Raw genomic sequence first — 18,917 nt, 5'->3', positions numbered from 1 at the left:
TAGGGAAAAACTTGAACAAAATAGTTCCTAAATATAGTGTTGAAATTAAAATGTATTGTTATGTCTCTTTTCTGAATGTTCATATATCTAAAATAAAGTTGTTGTTGGTTTTTAAACTGTTTTTTGTCTGTTTTGAATGGATTACACAGTACGGGTCAAAATGACCCGCAACATAATTATTGTAATTTTTTTTCAACATAATACAAGGGTTAACAAATAGTTATTATACATTTCTAGAATGATAATGACCAAATCATTAGTGATCAGTTTTTGTAAATAAACAAGCAACTAATAATATATTTTATCTTTCTTTATTTTCTGGGGTAATCCTAGGTGGGGGTCACCTCGAGCCAGGCTTGATGCTCCTCATTGCTGCTTTTTGCGGATGACGTACCATCGAGCAAGGGCCTCCAACACATGCTGGTGCGGTTTGCGACCGAGTGTGAAGCGGCAGGGATGCGGATCAGGACCTCCAAGTCAGAGTCCATGGTCCTCACTCAGAAAAAGGTAGAGTGCCTTCTCTGGGTCAGGAAGGAGGTCCTGCCTCAGGTGGAGGAGTTCAAGTATCTCGGGATCTTGTTCACGAGTGAGGGTAGTATGGAACGGGGGATCGACAGGCGGTTTGGTATCGGCATCTGCAGTGACGCGGGCGCTTAACCGATCTGCCATGGTGAAGAAGGAGCTGAGCCGGAAGGCGAAGCACTCGATTTAACGGTTGATCTACGTCCCAATCCTCACCTATGGCCATCAACGTTGGGTGATGACTGAAAGAACGAGAACGTGGATACAAGCGGTCGAAATGAGTTTCCTCCACAGGTTGGCCGGGCTCAACCTTAGAGAAGGGGGGGAAAGCTCGGACATCCGGGAGAAGCTCGGAGTAGAACCGCTGCTTCTCCATATTGAGAAGAGTTAGCTGGGGTGGCTTGGGCATTTAGCCAGGATGCCTTCCGGATGCCTCCCTTTACCGGTGTCCCAGACATGTCCCACCAGGAGGAGGCCTCGTGGCCGGCCCAGGACTAGGTGGAGGGATTACATCTCTTGCCTGGCTTGGGAGCGGCTGGGGGTCCCCCCGGAGGAACTGATGGAAGTTGCCAGGGAGAGGGCTGTCTGGGCATCCCTCCTGAAGCTGTTGCCCCCACGACCCGGATTCGGATAAGCAGGAGAAAACAAGACAAGACGACACATTGCAGGCTTTGGGTGTGTCACACGCAGGTGAATATTGCTTAACACCCAGAATCACAGAGTGCATTGAAACGATGGCACCAAACCATGAAGGTAATGGTACAGAGGTATTGTTTTGATACAGGTGGAGCTTGGGATGATGGGGTGCCATACATGTTGTTTGCATTAGTTTGTTGTTTGGACCCAGTGCTCATCTAATCCCCTCTGAGCCACCTTGAAAAAGATTGAGGAGATGCAGCAGCAACAGCAGCAGCAGCTGATGGTGGCATGTATTGCTGAAGCCAGAAAAACAGCAGATGCCAGTGGACAAGCTGTCACTGTATTAGTCAGCCAAATACAGCTACTAACAGCAGTACTCACTCCAGTCCCCCACTCCCGTGGAGTTGCTGAAACCTCCAGAACCAAAGTGAGAGCTTCTAAGGAAGCCACGTACCCTGCCAAGCACGTTATCACCCGTCTGACTGGCTGGACGTGTCTGTGGGTAACAGCAGAACATAAGAGACAGTCTCCAGCCAGCGTCTCATGCTATGCTTTCTTAGAATAGCTGTGGAAGACTTTTGGTTTGGGAGCAAGAAAGAGCATGCCACATGGCTTGATGCATCTAAGCAGGGCAAGAGAACTATGGTGGATTACTGCAGCGACGTCCGGACTCTTGCCAGCCAGAGTAGATCTAATTCCGTGGCACTGATTGACACTTTCCTTTCCTTCATGGGCTGGCTGACTACATTAAGAATTAGCTGATTTCTGAGGTGTCACAGTAACTAGATGGCCTCATAGAACTGGCATTAAGAATCGATTTCTGCATCCAGGCTTGAGAGAGGACCCATGGCACAATTCCTCACCAACCAGGCAGTATGGAGGATTTAAGTTCTTTTTGTCCTGCCTTTCCTCCTGATCTTTGAACCCATGCAGTTGAGTCACACCCCTCTCACCCTTAGGCAATGCTTCTGGTGGCCCTCTATGGCTCGAGATGCCAAGGCTTGTCCAATAGCGGCCTGTTCAGTCTGTGCCCGTGGAAAGTCCTCCCACCAATCTCCTGCTGGCCTTCTCAATCTGCTAGACATCTCTCGGTGCCCCTGGTCACACATTGCAGTGAACTTTGTCACTAGTCTTTCCCCATCGGATGGGAATAATGCCATCCTCACCATGGTTGATCGTTTTTCCAAGGCTGCCCACTTCATTCCTCTCACAAGACTCCCTTCTGCAGCAGAGATTGGGGATCTCCTGGTCCAACATGTTGTTTGTCTCCCTAAGGATATTGTGTCAGACCGCAGACCCCAAATCACTTCCCAAGTCTGGAGAGCTTTCTGCGCTGTGCTGGGAGCCTCTGTGTGGTCAGTGTGGCCCGAAACCCTGCTTCCTGGAGTTCATTCCTACCCTGGGTGGAGTATGCCCATAACTCGCTGGTCTCTTCTGCCACTGGAGTGTCGCCCTTAATGGCTACCCTGGTGTACCAAGCACCATTGTTTGAATTCCAGGAGGATGAAATGGCAGTGCCATCTGTCCGGGCCAATCTGAGTCATTGCAGATGTGTGTGGAGGGAGATCTGATCTGCCCTTCTGCATTCCTCCCAACAGAATTAGAGGCTGGCCAACCACCATTGTGTTCCAGCCCCTGCCTATCAACCGGGCCAGAGGGCCAGTACTGCCATGGCCTTTGTGTTGGTGCCTTTTGTTTGAGTTTTGTTTTCCTGGTTTTCTCGCTGGGGGCGTGGTGGATTCACCTGGGTACCGTTCACTGGTGACCGTCGCAGCTGGTTAGCAATCTACACGCTTCAAAAGCCGCTGCCTCCCAATCACCAGCGTCTGATCATTTCACCGGCTTTGTGGTAAACATGGACCAATGATATCTTCTCGTATTTCATTCCTTCTAGTAACTTTCCTCGTTTATCTCACGTCTCGTCCTAGGTCACCACGCGTCCCTCTTTCGGAGGAACGAGCTGCACTCCACACACCTTTTCACCACGTGGTGCAGTTCTCTAAGTTCATAAAGTTTTGTGTTAACACCATCAGCTGTTGTTGTCTGCTTACAGGTCCTGTCTGAATCACATCCTAACACCCTGGCCAAGAGAACCTGTGTCCATAATGGTGAGGAGATTTCTGTGGAGGACTGTACCGGCTCTGAGGGTCAGGGACAGGATCACACCTGCATTCCATTCAGCTCATCAGCCTTGCACACACTCACTGTCACATTGCTTTAAGCTTGATGCCAGACTTTCTAGTGTTATTCTGTTGCCTGTTTTCCTGTCAGTGACCTAATAATCACTTTGTTTTCTGGCTGACCTCATCTGTGCCTGACAGAACTTAACCAGAATAACTGGAGATATTATGCCTGATAGAGTCATTTGCAGATGCAAGAGTTGACCAGAGACTACCTAGAATCTTGATTTTGTTACTTAAGCAAATTCTGCACATATTCTATTCAAAACTGTTCGTGTAAATATTGATAAATCATAATATGAGTAATATTTGTGACATTTTATGTGATAGAAACGCTATGCACTTCTAGTTGAATGCTACCTGTGGTACTCAGCTAGAAAATATGCACAATTAAAATAGTTGAATCTAACATTTTGCAAGTAGGCATACTTGTTTTACAAGATACACAATCCCTTGTCTCTGCAGTTACACTTGGAGAATTATTTTTACCCTGGCCCATCCCAACTATTGGCTGAATTTAGGATATTTGTTAAATTGCTTCTAATAATAAATCATATTATAGGAATTGGAGGTTACATATAGGAGAAAAAATGCATGTGGTGTATATGTTATCGAGAAAATGTTGAAATATCAGTGTGGGAATTTACCTGAACTGGTGATCACTCAACAAAGGTCTCTTCGCAGCTAAAAACCTCCTCATAGTGTCCTCAAGGTTTGGTATAGGAAGCCTGTTTTTAAAAAGATTAATGCTTTTTCTGGTCTGGTCTGGCCATCCTATGTTAAGAAATATCACTGAGGAAATAATATTGCCAGATAATTACTATTTACAGGTCAGACTTGAGATGAAACAGAGTATTCTGTCCTACAACAGAAAATCTACATTTTTTTCAAGGGTCATTTTTTAAACTTATAAAAAGGTTTAAAACACAGGAAATATTGAAGGCAACTATTTGTAACAATAACTGTGTGTTTCCAATATTATTTCACATTTATCTGTGTAATAAGTAAATATAAATCTGAAGAAAATGGCTATGATTCGTTTTATCCTTAACTCCTTACCTGGGTAAACTCTTCTGGTAATGCATTGTTGGCACAAGACTTTGTTGCAAATAGTCACCTGAAGATGGCTTTTTGCTGCTGTAGTTTATTCTACAGATATCCAGAGCAGTGATTCTTGAAATAAATTTTTCAGGCTTCCCTAGTAATGCTGTGTACCGCACAGAGAGTAGATTGGCCATCATGCTGAGAACAAATGAACTTTCAAAGAAAATGCTTCAACAGAAGAGACTGTTATGTATTTTGGTTGAATGGTGAGGAAGAGATTAAAACAGGTTTCTTGTAACAACAAATATTTGCCTTCAAGACATATCTCGATGGTAATAGTTCCCTTTACTTCATCTCAACAAACAGACCTGTGTTCTGGGCAAACAATGTCCCTGTGTGACTTATGTTAAAAAAAATAATAAATAAAAAAAATAAACAGATCTCAGCCACATTTAATGTTTCAAATGAAAAGTTTGTCACTGTTGAATAAATTTGAAATGAAGAAGTTCATCCTTAATGTAGTCAGCTAGTCCATGGTGGAAAGCATCACAAAGAGCAGAACTATTCCAACTGCTCTGGCTGGCTTTTGTAAGAAAGTCTATGGAATTATCCGCCACCGTATGTGCTCCCTGCCTCAGTCCAATGAGCCCACCAGATACTTCCGCACCACAGGATTCTAATCCAAATACCTTGTGCAGCTCTACAGCAAACCGGTCGAATGAAGCACAGGAAAACAAATGCCTCTCCCACTCAGCTGTTCCCCATACCCATGCTCTGCTGGTCATGTAGTTAATGACAAACACCACATTTGCTTCCTCTGTGGTGAAGGTGCTGGACTGCAGAGTAAATAGGAGTGAGCAGTGGGTGATGAAAGGGCGGCAGATCTCACAGTCCCCATCATAGCATTGTAGGGGTTCTAACCCGAGGTTCAGGGTCTGCAGATGCCCGTGGAACATGAGCCAAAGCATTGGCATGAACAGGGGAAGAATCATCACCAGCAGAGGCAGCAGCAGATTGACTTGTGAGTGTGGTGGTTTAGCTGTCCTGCTAGCCCAGCTAGTGTGAATTCATGGATCTATGCTGCTTTTCTGTCCTCTGCGGCAGCTGTGATTGTCATAGTCTCATGCTGCTGCAGAACTGCCGCAATCTTCGTGAGGTGAGCCAGTGGCGAGGGGCCTTGCACTGCATCCATTTTTGGCCAGATTGTACTGACACGGGTGTGGTAGGATCCACTTGCAGCACAGCATTTCCGGACACCTTAATAAAAAGCTTTATTAATAACATGCAGAAAAAAGTACAAAACTAATCACAAAACTCTGTGGAAGGCAGAAAACACCTCACAGCCACAGCAGGACGCAGGCCGGAACAAACACAAAGGCATTTCTTTCTTTCTTTTGTTTCACTGTCACTGGTTTTAACTTTCCCTCATTATGGATGTTTTTAGAACGGTAAATGTAAACTGAGCCAGAGAAGCAGGGAAACAGGCACTAGTGGTCGACACAGCACAAAGGAAACATGTTGATGTTTTATTATAGCAAGAGGTCCACAATGATGGAGGCAATGAGGAGGACTGGGAGAAAGAGTGCTGAGCCACAACACCACCCTCAGTGATGGAGTGGGCTTCCTCTTTTCTTAATATTTATGCTCCCACCAATGGCACAGAGAGGAAGAGCTTTTTTGATAAAGTTAGTAGTTGTGGTTCAGAAGAGTTTTTATACCTGGATGGGGATTTTAACTGCACGTAATAACTTTTAGACTGCATTCATTCAGAGCCTCATCCTACATCTCAACACAGTCTGAGGCAGCTGAACTACAAAGGGAACTGAAGGAAAGCCGTCGCTGTTTCCGAGAACATCAACCAGGTTTGTGCGATAATGTTTTTTTTAATTTTTAAAATTGTATCCTTTATGATTATTATTTCCTTTTTCTTTTAGGCAAAACCGAGAATTAAAGAAGCAACATGCAACGTGTTTGCGCCATTACCATCCATCCATCCATCCATTCTCTACCGCTTATCCGGGGTCGGGTCGCGGGGGCAGCAGCCTAAGGAGAGAAGCCCAGACTTCCCTCTCCCCAGCTACCTCCTCCAGCTCATCCGGAGGGATCCCCAGGCATTCCCAGGCCAGTCGAGAGACATAGTCTCTCCAACGTGTCCTGGCTCTCCCCGGGGGTCTCCTACCGGAGGGACATGCCCTGAACACCTCACCAGGGAGGCGTCCAGGGGGCATCCTGACTAGATGCCCAAGCCACCCCATCTGGCAGCGACTCTACTCCGAGCTCCTCCCGGATGGCAGAGCTTCTCACCCTATCTCTAAGGGAGAGCCCAGCCACCCTACGGAGGAAGCTCATTTCAGCCGCTTGTACCCGTGATCTTGTTCTTTCGGTCATTACCCAAAGCTCATGACCATAGGTGAGGGTAGGAACGAAGATCGACCGGTAAATCTGTCATAAAGCTGTCACCCTGAAGATAATGAGGACCTCTAAAATGTGAGTGTGATTTTTAACGGTGTTGAGACAGAGAGACACACACAGACACACACACACATACACACACACACACACTGCTGTCTCCAAGCATTCAAATCAACAGTCAGACATGACTTCAATTCCACAATAGTTTCTTTTCTTTCTCAGAATCACAGATAAAGTTCTATCTTTAGACAGTAACAGTAAAATAAATGTATGTGTGTGTGTGTGTGTCTGTGTGAGAGAGACGACGTGGACAGAGTCTGGACAGATTGACTAAAGCACCTCTTCAAACGCATTAAGAAGCACGAACCATCAAAGACTCAGCTACCAGAAGGATAAAAGAGCTGTGCTTGGGTAGATTAGCATAGCGGCGCAGGGCAGAAGGCAGAATGAGGAGGTAGCTAAAAACTGTCATGTTTTATCCAAGATCATTGAGTGTGAAACTTTGTGGTGCTTTTGAATTATCAATGCGGGGACACGATGAGAAAGACAGACGAGCAAGGTTCTTGTTCAAATAATAACAGTCCAACCTTTCTCAGTAAAATTATGGTGCCTGACTGCTTCCACCAGGTACCCAATGGTGTGGTCAATCTGCCTGATGATCTTCTTTCTGTCTGGATGGTGTTGTGGCCCACATTGATACTATCGAACGATAGTAAACCCGTAAGTTAGTGTAACAGACAACTTAGTCTCCTGTGACATAACAGGATGAGACATAATTTATTCTCCTTGTGTCACCTATGTAGGGGATGTCCATACAGCTTTGAACATGAATACAGGGGATATGAATTTAATTTCTAATATAAAATAGGGAATTAAAATTTACTATAGAATTGTACTAAGAAACATAATGATTTGAACCTACCATCCACAGTGATAATAAGTGGTTACAGCATTGCTATATGAACAGTTTGAACCTAACAATCAGTGATGGTTTAGTTCTTGAACTTCCCTCCAAATCAAATTCCACAAAAGATAAGGAAGTTGAATAAAATGATTTAAGAAAATAACTTTGGATGACAAGTGCTGATTATAAAAAACAAATGATTTATTAAGCAAATTAATAGACTAAACTGTAGTGGACAAGATGTTTTGCGTGATTCTCTATTCAATTTTTTTCTATCTTCCTATATATTCTGGCATGAAAAGACATACCAACACGCTCTCCCTCCTTTCATATCTCTTCACATTTTACAACCCCGGAATGAAAACAGTTGATCTACCAGCAGGGGTGGAGTCAACTTCTGTGACAAATATCAGAATGTACTCAACCAATGTTGTCTAAATCTTGCTAAAATGATTCTATATGTGTTAAGTTAGATCCTCTTTTGCTGTCTCTGCAAACTTGCTGACCCAGGTTGACCAAGGGCAGGGTTGAACCATGGTCTGAGGTCAATGCAGTACAAACATGAGATCTGGTACAAAGACCATCAAGCCAAGGTTTTATCCTCAGGGTCAGTGATCCTCAAGCTCACTGACCTCCATTTAGCCACCTTTAAAACAAGCAAATCCTTTTTGAGCTATCGCCACAGTGATGTAAATACTGAAAACTATCCCTTTCAAAAAATATGAAAACATCATATTTATCCAAGTAATTTTAATCCCATTTCTGCTATTTTTATTGTTACTACTATACTATTTTGTGAATTACTCAGGATAAATCAGTCGAAAGAGCCATTCATGTAATCTAAGTAGGTAACAGGAGTGATTTCAAAAGTAGAATTTAAATCAAGGATGATCAGGAGCAGTGATCCGTCTCTGCAAGCAAATCCTCTGCCAAAGAGAAAAAACAAAAATAAATAGTGGGAAGGAATACAGAACACAAAAAGGCAATACACAAAAACAGGCACCATGACAGAGTGAAGAACTATGTTCCCACCTGTGTGGTTATATTGAGGGGCTGAAAAATACTAGAATGGAATTGACTTCACGTTACATTGATGCCTTAACTTGGAGAATCAATACAAATTTAATCACATGTTTCATGGTGTAAAGAGCTCTCCATAATGATCAGTGTTAAGATTTGAGGGATTTTTAAAGATACTTCACTTATCAGGTTATATATATTCTGATATTTCAAACCATATTTTTAGTGATGTATGATCTATATTTATCTATGTTTATACATGTTTATATTGGCCAGTGGGGTGACAGAGGCCTGTCAGGTGATCGTGTTTCTGGACCCCGACAGCCTCGGCCTATAGCATCATAACTAAGATATTAATCTAATAATTAGACGACCTCCTAAGTATGATCATTTGTCTGTCTAGGATAGTAACTGCAACTACAGAATTAGTGACAATAAGCTTTTTCAAAGAGGAAGGTTTTAAGTCTAATCTTAAAAGTAGAGATGGAGTCAGCTTCCCGTACCTGGACAGGGACAGGTTCACTCTATCAGCAATTGTTTTTTAGAGCTAACATACAATAACTATACATATTTTATATGCTATAAATTTATACTCCGCTCTCCCCTCCCTCCTATGCAACATCTCCCTTATTTTCGTCTCAGAAAGTTGGCGACATGAGATACTCATCGGGGAATGACAAAACATGTTGTAATCTTCTGTCGATGGAGTGGCTGGTGCCTATACAGCAACACCCCTGCCCCACCTAGGACAATCAGATCACCTCTCTTTGTTCCTCACACCCAATCATTCACCCCTCATCAACCATGTCAGGCTGTCAGTCAAGACCATCAAGGTGTAGCTGGCAGGGGCAGACTCTGTACTCCATGATGGGTTTCAACACATAGACTGAAGTATGTGTAGTTCCCAGGTCATCTGTGGCTCACATGCCGATATTAACAATCTCACCTGTTCTGCTCTGGACCACATCACCAACACCACCCAATCAGAAGCCATGGATGAGCAAGGAGGTGCTTCTCCTGCTGAGGATGCGTAACACAAATTTGTTCTTAAGTCCCACTTACGAACATTTTACGAAGATTGTGGCATTCATGATTTTCTTCTCATCCTGGATTTATGCGTAGGTAAGAACAAATCCTACGAACACTCAGGAGTACTCTTACGCACATTTCAGTGCCGACATGTTGGCATGGTTGTGTTTTCTTCTCTTGTGCAGTTCAATAAAATTCAATATTACAATGATAATTCTGTCATATTTATTTATTTATTTATTTCCTATTTTTGGTGATTTACAGAGAATTTTAAAATTACGTAAATGTGCCAATGACTTAACATTAATCAACCAAATTGGAAACCATGCCAAAACTGTCTTTTTATTTGATTTTATCTTGATTTATTTTATTAGGGGATCGAGGATATGCCCTGGCTCCCTGGTTGTTGACACCACTGACCAACCCTCAGACTCCACAGGAAATTTTATTCAATCAAATGCATGCGCGCAGTCGCTCCACCATTGAACGCACCATCGGCATTTTAAAGGGGCGCTGGATGTGTTTGGACACAGCAGGTGGCAAATTGCTGTACAATTGCTGGAGAAGGTCATTATTTATTTTTGTTATTAAAATCTTCTTAGATTACGTTTATTCATCTAACTTATGACTCTCCCTCACCATTACAGGTCTGTAGGATAATCATGGCCTGCTGTGTCCTGCACAACATCGCTATGAAGGGTGGTGTCCCTCTTCCCCCTCAGCCACAATCCCGTGAGGATGTGCGTCCTGACGCAATGATGGGGCCAGACTGCAGGCACGCGGTTCACGTTCGAGCGCATTTAATTGCCCGTTTGTGAATAAAATGCATTATTGTCACAATTTCAGTCTAACAGTCTTGATTCACTTCAAAAAGAAAAAAATAAGAGAGACCGGTTTCCGAGCACAGCTTTTATACGTTTATTTTTTTTACATTCTTATTTTTTTTTACACTCTCGTTGATTTCTTTAAGTGTGTTGGCTATAGTCATCAGGGTTGAGGCAATTTTATCAAGCGTGTTAGCCATCCTTTCTTGATTGTTCAACACGCCGTCAGAAATCAGGCGTGGAGGCAAGATTTGGGCATTTTGCTGCTTTTTGCCCTGTCTACAGTGCCCTGCTGCAGTTCCTTTTATGGGCATTAGTGGGCGGTGACTCCCAACTGAATTGATTCAGATTGACCAAGTGATCTTTGCAACAGCCAATAGTGAGTCAAGACAGACCTGGGTGGATTGGGTTGATTTAAAAGGCAGCGATGGTTTTTATCATTCTAACTCAACATGTGCCATTACATGTCTGTTGTGCTGCTGGCCATTGCTTGCTTGGCCCAGGTACCCTTCGCCCAGCCTACTGAGGGTCACGCTGAGCTGAGAAAGATGCAGGACATCCTAGAGGCTCTACAAACTGAGAGAAAAGGTAAAGGCACAGCCAGTTAAGGGTTGTTTATGAGAGAGTCTCTGCAATTCTTTGCTCATTAGTGTAACAATTAATGAAACAACAAACTGAACTAGAAAATGTGTGACTACTCTGCTCAGAATGTGTAATATTTCTTCAACTTTGGTCCTGGTGTATGTAGACTCAGTGTGATTTCTCAATGTCACTGAACACATAAAATTGCATTCATTCAGATAAAAAAAGTTCAGTTTTTTTTCACCCAGCAATTTTAAAACTATATATAAAACTAGCTATAAGACATAGAAGATAAACATATTCTGCACCCATATTATATTTGATTAAATACTAGATAATACTACTCTGACAAGACAGGTAGAATTCTCAGTAATTGTTACGACTTGGCTCAAAGTCGTAACAAATAGAGGGAGTCAGCACACAGAACGATCAAATCATCTAATATTTTATTGAGAAACCCAAACCAAAATGATGAGACGGCCATGAGGTATGGTGGCAGCAGCCCAGCCAGAGGCCGAGACAAAGGAGAACCGCCCCTTTTATGCCCTCTGGCTCCTCCCAGCTTGCAGGTGAAACCAGTCTCACTGACGACCCACCCAGTCTCTGGGTAAACAAAACAAAACACATGGGCGGGCCGTCACACCCCCCCCCATAAGGAACAGGTCCAGACTGGCACCACTCCTGTGCTCGGCTTAACCCAGTTCCGCTCCTCCTGCAATTTTGACCCCTTAAAGAAACAGAGCAAGAAGGACAGGGAAAAACCCAGAGATTAAGGCAAACAGAACACAAAATTTCAACTAGGCAGTGCCCTAGACAGCGCATCTGCCAGGACATTCTCTGCCCCCTTTATATGGCGGATGTCTAAGTTGTACGGCTGCAGGAAAAGACACCATCTCATGAGTCGTTGGTTTGGATTCTGCAAAGAATGGAGGAATGTGAGAGGGTTGTGATCAGTGTAAACTACCAGTGGCTCCACTCCCCCCCCCCCCTACATAGACTTCAAAATGCTGCAAGGCCCATATTAATGCCAACGCTTCCTTCTCCACAATAGAATAGTTCAACTGGTAAGAATTGAACTTTCGGGAAAAGAAGCTGACTGGGTGGTCTATCTCATCCTCACCTATCTGCAACAGTACTGCCCCAGCCCCCAACTTGCTGGCATCCACCTGCAGCTTAAAAGGCTCTCCCATTCTAGGAGCGGCCAACACAGGGGCAGAGGAAATCACAAGCTTAACCTCTTCAAAAGCTTGCTGACACAGGGGTGACCACTCAAACTTTGCCTTTTCACTAAGGAGACTAGTAAGAGGGGCAACCACAGTAGAAAAGTTCCTACAAAATGCCCGATAATAGCCTACCATGCCCAAAAAATGCATGAGTTCTTTTTTAGTTGTTGGTGGGGAAAACTGATCAATGGCCAACACTTTGGCTCTAACTGGACGAACGTGCCCCTGACCCACCACCTTTCCTAAGTAAGTTACAGTAGCCCTGGCAACCTCACACTTAGCTAGATTTATTGTCAGATTTGCCCACTCAAGACGGTCAAACAAAGCTTTGATGTGCTGTAGATGGTTTTCCCATGTGTCACTATAGATGACAACATCATCCAAGTACACCGCGCAGCCATCCAAGCCGGCCACTACTGTATTCATTAATCTCTGAAAGGTAGCTGGTGCATTTCGTAACCCAAATGGCATAACTTTATATGAATAAAGCCCTGAAGAGGTTATGAATGAAGCAACGTCCTGTGCACGCTTTGACAAGGGCACTTGCCAATAACCCTTCAAAAGGTCAAATTTACTGACAAATTTTGCCGAACCAACCTGATCTACACAATCCTCCATCCGTGGTAATGGAAAAGAGTCAGGTTTAGTGATCTTGTTCACTTTGCGAAAATCAGTACATGGTCTAAAAGTATTATCCGGTTTAACCACCAGCAAACATGGTGAAGCCCAACTTGAACTAGAGGGCACCGCAATGTCATGCTCTAACATGTACCTTACCTCTGTCTCAAGCTGTTCACGTTTCTTCGGTGAAACGCGATAAAAACGTTGCCGAATAGGGTGAGCATCTCCTACATCTATGTCATGCTCAACTAAATGAGTACGAGAGGGCGTGTCCGAAAACAAAGAAGGGAAAGAATGTATCAGTTCAATTATCTGATTCCTCCGAGTCTCAGGCAAATGATCCAACAACATCTCTAACTTACTAAGAGACTCGGAGTTCCTAAGACAGCCCTGCAACATGCTATCATCAGGAACATTCACATCCTCCTTTTCACCCCCTACCCATTCAGACACAGGGTCAGAGTTTCCCACTGAGGCTGCCACTGCCACTGGTCTTTCCCCCAGTGTACCCCTAGGCACAGACGGAGGGCGTAATAAGGTTTCAACAGGTTTACATGGCAAAGCTGTGACTTCTTCCTACGATCAGGCGTTGCAATGATGTAATTCTGATCCGAGCTCTGCCTTACAACAGCATAAGGGCCTGAAAATTTTGCCTGAAAAGGAGAACCCACCAGAGGAAGAAGTGCCAACACCTGGTCACCGGGGCTAAAGACCCGCTTTTCTACTCTACGGTCAAATAACCCTTTCATTTTCCTCTGGGACTTTTCCAAGTTTGCTTTTGCCAATTTTACCACTTCATACAAACGTCTTCTAAACCCATTTACATAATCTGTCAAATTTGTAGGTGGAGAAGTTTTTTTCCACTCATCATGCAGGACCGCCAATGGGCCCCGCACTGCGTGTCCAAACACCAAATCATTTGGGCTGAACCCGGTACTTTCTTGAGTAACCTCTTGCAGCCATCATTAACCAGGGCAACCCCCTCCCAATCTCGGTCAAGCTCTGAACAATAAGAGCGTAACAGGGACTTCAGGGTCTGATGAAAACGCTCAATAGCTCCCTGGCTTTGAGGATGGTATGGAGAAGACAGAGCATGTTTGACATGTAACTGTTTCAAAATTTCAGCAAACATATGTGAAGTGAAATTTGTCCCTTGATCACTTTGAATGACTTTTGGAATGCCGAATACAGAAATGAACTGGGACAATGCTTTGACAACCGCTTTTGTGGTAATGTTGCGCAAAGGGTAAGCGGCAGGATATCGTGTACTTAAGCACATCACTGTTAGCAAATACATGCTACCTGCCTTAGACTTGGGCAAAGGGCCAACACAGTCAATCAGTAGACGTTCAAAAGGCTGACTGTCTGCCTGTACCGGACACAAAGGAGCTGGCTTGATGGATTGGTTTGGCTTACCTGTGATTTGACATATATGACACGTTTTAATGTGAGCTGACACATCCCTTTTTAGTCTGGGCCAGTAGAAATAACGTAGCACTTTATCATATGTTTTCCTTACCCCTAAATGTCCAGCCCCTGCATTATGAGCTGTCTGCAAAACTGCACTTCTGAATTTAATTGGAACTACCACCTGAAAAATGGGTTCGCCAACAAAATTCTCCCCCTGGGGTACCCACTTTCGCAATAACAAACCTAAAAAATACCCTTGAACGGTATTCTCCAACTCACCCTCTGATCGGACCTGATGAAACACTTCCTGCAAGGAGGAGTCCTCTTCCTGCTCCTGTATTAACTCACTGCGAGTGACAGACAACAAAGGGTCAAACAATGGAAAACGTGAACAATTTCTCAGCTTGTCTTTCCCCTCTGTTTCAGAACCAGAACGGCTCTGAGCTCGAGTGACTACCCCCACTGGGTAAACTGCTGAGTCTGTATGCTTCCCACTACCGGGCTCCACAGTATCAGACCTAGTAACCCCTTCAGGGATAAGCAGTGCACCACCCTGCACATGAGTCCTGGCCAAGTCATTTCCCAAGATCACATGTATTCCTGCTATAGGCAGCTCTGAACACACCCCAAGTGAAACCTCACCCTGCACTAGATTTGAAGATTGAGATAACTTATGTAAAGGAACAGTCAAAACATTTGGACCCATCCCCCTTACTTTAACACAACTGCCAGTGTCACTGTCCGAGGAAAACGGCAGCACTGACTCCAGAATAAACGAGTCCAAAGCACCCGAATCCCTTAAAATGTTAACACGTACCCGTTTCCCACTTCCCACCAAGGACACAAAACCTTGGGAGACATAGGAACGATACCCTGGGTCGACTGACCTGAAGTCAGACTCGTCTAACCCTGACACCACAGGTAGGTCAGGGGCAACCACCATGGAGTTAGTATGCCGTTTCACAGCAGCTATTGCCCCAGCCTTACCAGCAGCACGAACTGACACAGCCAAAGCCACAGGTTTTTCAGGACGGACTCCCTGGTAGAACCTGCTGTTCGACTTCAACACTGGACATTCCCTCTTCCAATGACCTTGTCCCAAACAGTAATTACAAGTTCTACCCTGGTACTGCTTCTCATGAATACCACCACTCTTGGGCAAATCAACTTCCAATTCCAAACCCAAACCGTCCATTTTCTGAGTACTGGAAGGCATGTCTCTACGACTCCAGTTTCCCCGGATCTTGTGAGTCAAGGCATATTCATCTGCTAAAACTGCAGCCTCTGATGCACTCTTTACCTTATGCTCCGCCAGAAATGTAGCTATACGCTCTGGAAGAGTAAATTTGAATTGTTCTAACAAAATAAGTTCACACAATTGTGGAAAGGTCTCTACTCCAGATGCAATTCGCCAACGATTAAAGAGAGTAGTTAACTCCCTAACAAACTCCACATATGTTTTATCATGTTGTTTTCTAGAAGTTCTAAATTTTTGTCGATATGCTTCTGGCACCAACTCATAAGCTTTTAAAACTGCAATCTTCACAGAGTTATAGTTTTCACTGTCAGCCATACTTAACGCAGAAAAGGCTTCTTGAGCTTTTCCAGTCAGAACACATTGCAGCAGCAATGTCTGTTCAGCTTGGGTTGCGAGAGGTCCCGGGTTCAGATCCCGGACGAGCCCCCAGGAGCCACTGGTAGTTTACACTGATCACAACCCTCTCACATTCCTCCATTCTTTGCAGAATCCAAACCAACGACTCATGAGATGGTGTCTTTTCCTGCAGCCGTACAACTTAGACATCCGCCATATAAAGGGGGCAGAGAATGTCCTGGCAGATGCGCTGTCTAGGGCACTCCACATCAAAATGCTCTGCAACTTTTAACAGTTGTTCTTTCTTGAGAGTCTTTAATAACTCCCAAGTTGGATTCCGCAAGAACTCATCTACTGAAGGCATGTCCACAACACTAATGCTAGTACCCTGAATTACTCAAACCGTATAAACTTACCAAACCCCAGTCTAGCACGCTAACCAACCACAGTTGTGCCCGGCGTAAAGGCAAGTAAGCACCTTCACCACCAACAAAACAAGCTAGTCAACCTGGTGTGCACACAGCAGTCACATGTGGAGCAACTTTCCCCTAGCTACCTACCTAACCAGGGAGCTAACTAGCTAACTCAAACCCTAGACTTCATGCAAAAGTTGTGGTGGGAAGATTAAACACAAAGCCCAGTGACTCGGTTAAGCGACCAGCACGCTGGCAGCCCACCTTGACAGTCCTGGAAGTGTCCCCGAGACAAACGCTCTAACCACACTAGTGCACCAAAATAACAAACTAAAACAACAAACAGGTCTAGTCACCCAGACCACCTTAGACCTACCGGGAAAGGTGTCTCCAACACCTAGTGCCTGCCCTGAATCACACCAGGCCAAAACTTCTAACCATAAGTGGACAAAGGACTAACGCTCTCTCAAACTTTAACACAACTGTATGCTAAACTCCCTCCAACTTTTACGTTTAACCTGGCAAACATCAACTGCCAAGAAAACAACCATTTCTTCAGGGATTTTCAAAATCCCGGACGAGCCCCCATTTGTTACAACTTGGCTCAAAGTCGTAACAAATAGAGGGAGTCAGCACACAGAACGATCAAATCATCTAATATTTTATTGAGAAACCCAAACCAAAATGATGAGACGGCCATGAGGTATGGTGGCAGCAGCCCAGCCAGAGGCCGAGACAAAGGAGAACCGCCCCTTTTATGCCCTCTGGCTCCTCCCAGCTTGCAGGTGAAACCAGTCTCACTGACGACCCACCCAGTCTCTGGGTAAACAAAACAAAACACATGGGCGGGCCGTCACAGTAATAAACTCAGATTATTTACCAGCACTGCTACAAGAAAATTGGATAATGACATAAATGTATTTCTGAAGTAACAATGTAATCTTTTAACAAACAGCAGTTTCAAGCAAGTGTATGTCTTACATTTTAACAAGGGATACAGTACGCTTTAATACGTACAGTGTAATCCTTAGATCAAACCTGAGCAAATTATATTAATAATTTGCACAGGAAATGATGATGACAATTTAAATATATTTTTTTATGTAATTGCATTTTGGTTATTAATACAAAGCAGATAGTTTTGTGAATGAATTTAGATTAGAGAGTTCACAAACCTAAAAAACTGATTAGAGCTTTTCATGTTAATGCATTCAATTGCAAATATCAAGTTTCTTTTAAATATTTTAAATTTGATTTGTTTTGTCATTTGTTTTGTAGTAATGAGTGAACGTCTTAAAGAATTTGAAACTGAAATGAAGAGAATAAAAGGTAAGAAAAACAAACAAAAAGGTATTGCAATGAACAAAGACGGTTAATCCTTTGTGCACAATGACGGGCAGAAAAAAATCTCAATGAAGAGTAAAACCTCAAACTTTATAAATAAATTGAAGTTAGATTCATTATTTAATATTTCAGCACGGTGCTTTTCTGTATGTGTCTGTGATAATGTCATACTCTGCATAATGTTCCTCATCAGTCTCAGGTTTTAAAATTGAATAGTATTGAATTCATATATTTGTCATTTTTTATCAGTAATGATGATAATTTAACCAATTTTAATGAAAAAAAATGAATACACACAAAAAATAAGTTAGTTGCTGTAATCATCCAAAATTTCATACTCTCATAATTTTGTTTAAAAGTTATTAAACTTTAATAAACATGTTTATTTACTTTATGTCCTTCATGGTAGAAACACCTCAAATTGCTTTTGCTGCTTCACTGGGAGGAAATGGTCTCATGAAGACAACAAGTGGAAACAAAGACCTCATTTACGCAGATGTTCTGACCAATGTGGGCGGGGCTTACAACTCACAGACAGGTCAGAGCATTTCAGTACCTGTAATTCAGATACGGCACTCTAACTTTGAAACTTCTCGTAATATAACATACATCATATTTATCTCTTTTGATTTGAATGTGCAAAATAAAATCATTGTATTTTGCATCAGATACATTGAAGTTAACTGAAGTTAACTGGCTTTAGATGTGTTTTTTCCTGCAAATTATATTACCTGAAGGTAATTCTAAAATAAAGTTGCTGATTGTTGAAAAGGTTCAGAAAGAATATGAGTTTTTGGAACCTTTTACATTCTTTTAGCTGCATTTTGGACTAACCTTATTCATGAAATGTGATTCCAGAGCAGTGGTTGGGTTGCAGCAATGGACATTTAATGAATGAATGAAGTAATATTTTTCATTTAACTCATTAATTATTGGCCTGTATACAACTTATAGTTTCAAAGTAAAACTTTACAGAACTTGTTTTTGTCCTATTATTATTATTATTATTATTATTAGCAGTAGTAGTTTTTTTAAAAATAAAACAGAAACTTAAAAATGTAATTTTTTTTTTTTTTTTAGAAAGCTATAAGTCTGGTTTTAGGTCAAACTACAGTACAGAGATGCCCCCTTTCAAGATTTTAAATGACATGCATTT

General features: G+C 43.0%; 1 long non-coding RNA gene across 1 annotated transcript; it reads left to right on the top strand.

Moving 5' to 3' along the window:
* Nucleotides 1-6,835: 6,835 nt before the first annotated feature.
* Nucleotides 6,836-10,590, top strand: LOC130520765 (uncharacterized). Its single transcript, XR_008949040.1, has 3 exons — nucleotides 6,836-9,843; nucleotides 10,125-10,317; nucleotides 10,398-10,590. It is a non-coding gene; the product is annotated as an uncharacterized LOC130520765 (long non-coding RNA).
* The last annotated feature ends 8,327 nt before the right edge of the window (nucleotides 10,591-18,917 follow it).

The sequence above is a fragment of the Takifugu flavidus genome, unplaced genomic scaffold (assembly GCF_003711565.1).
Source record: "Takifugu flavidus isolate HTHZ2018 unplaced genomic scaffold, ASM371156v2 ctg516, whole genome shotgun sequence".
NCBI lineage: Eukaryota > Metazoa > Chordata > Actinopteri > Tetraodontiformes > Tetraodontidae > Takifugu > Takifugu flavidus.
Note: the sequence above shows the minus strand (reverse complement) of the source record. Positions and strands in the feature narration are given on the sequence as shown.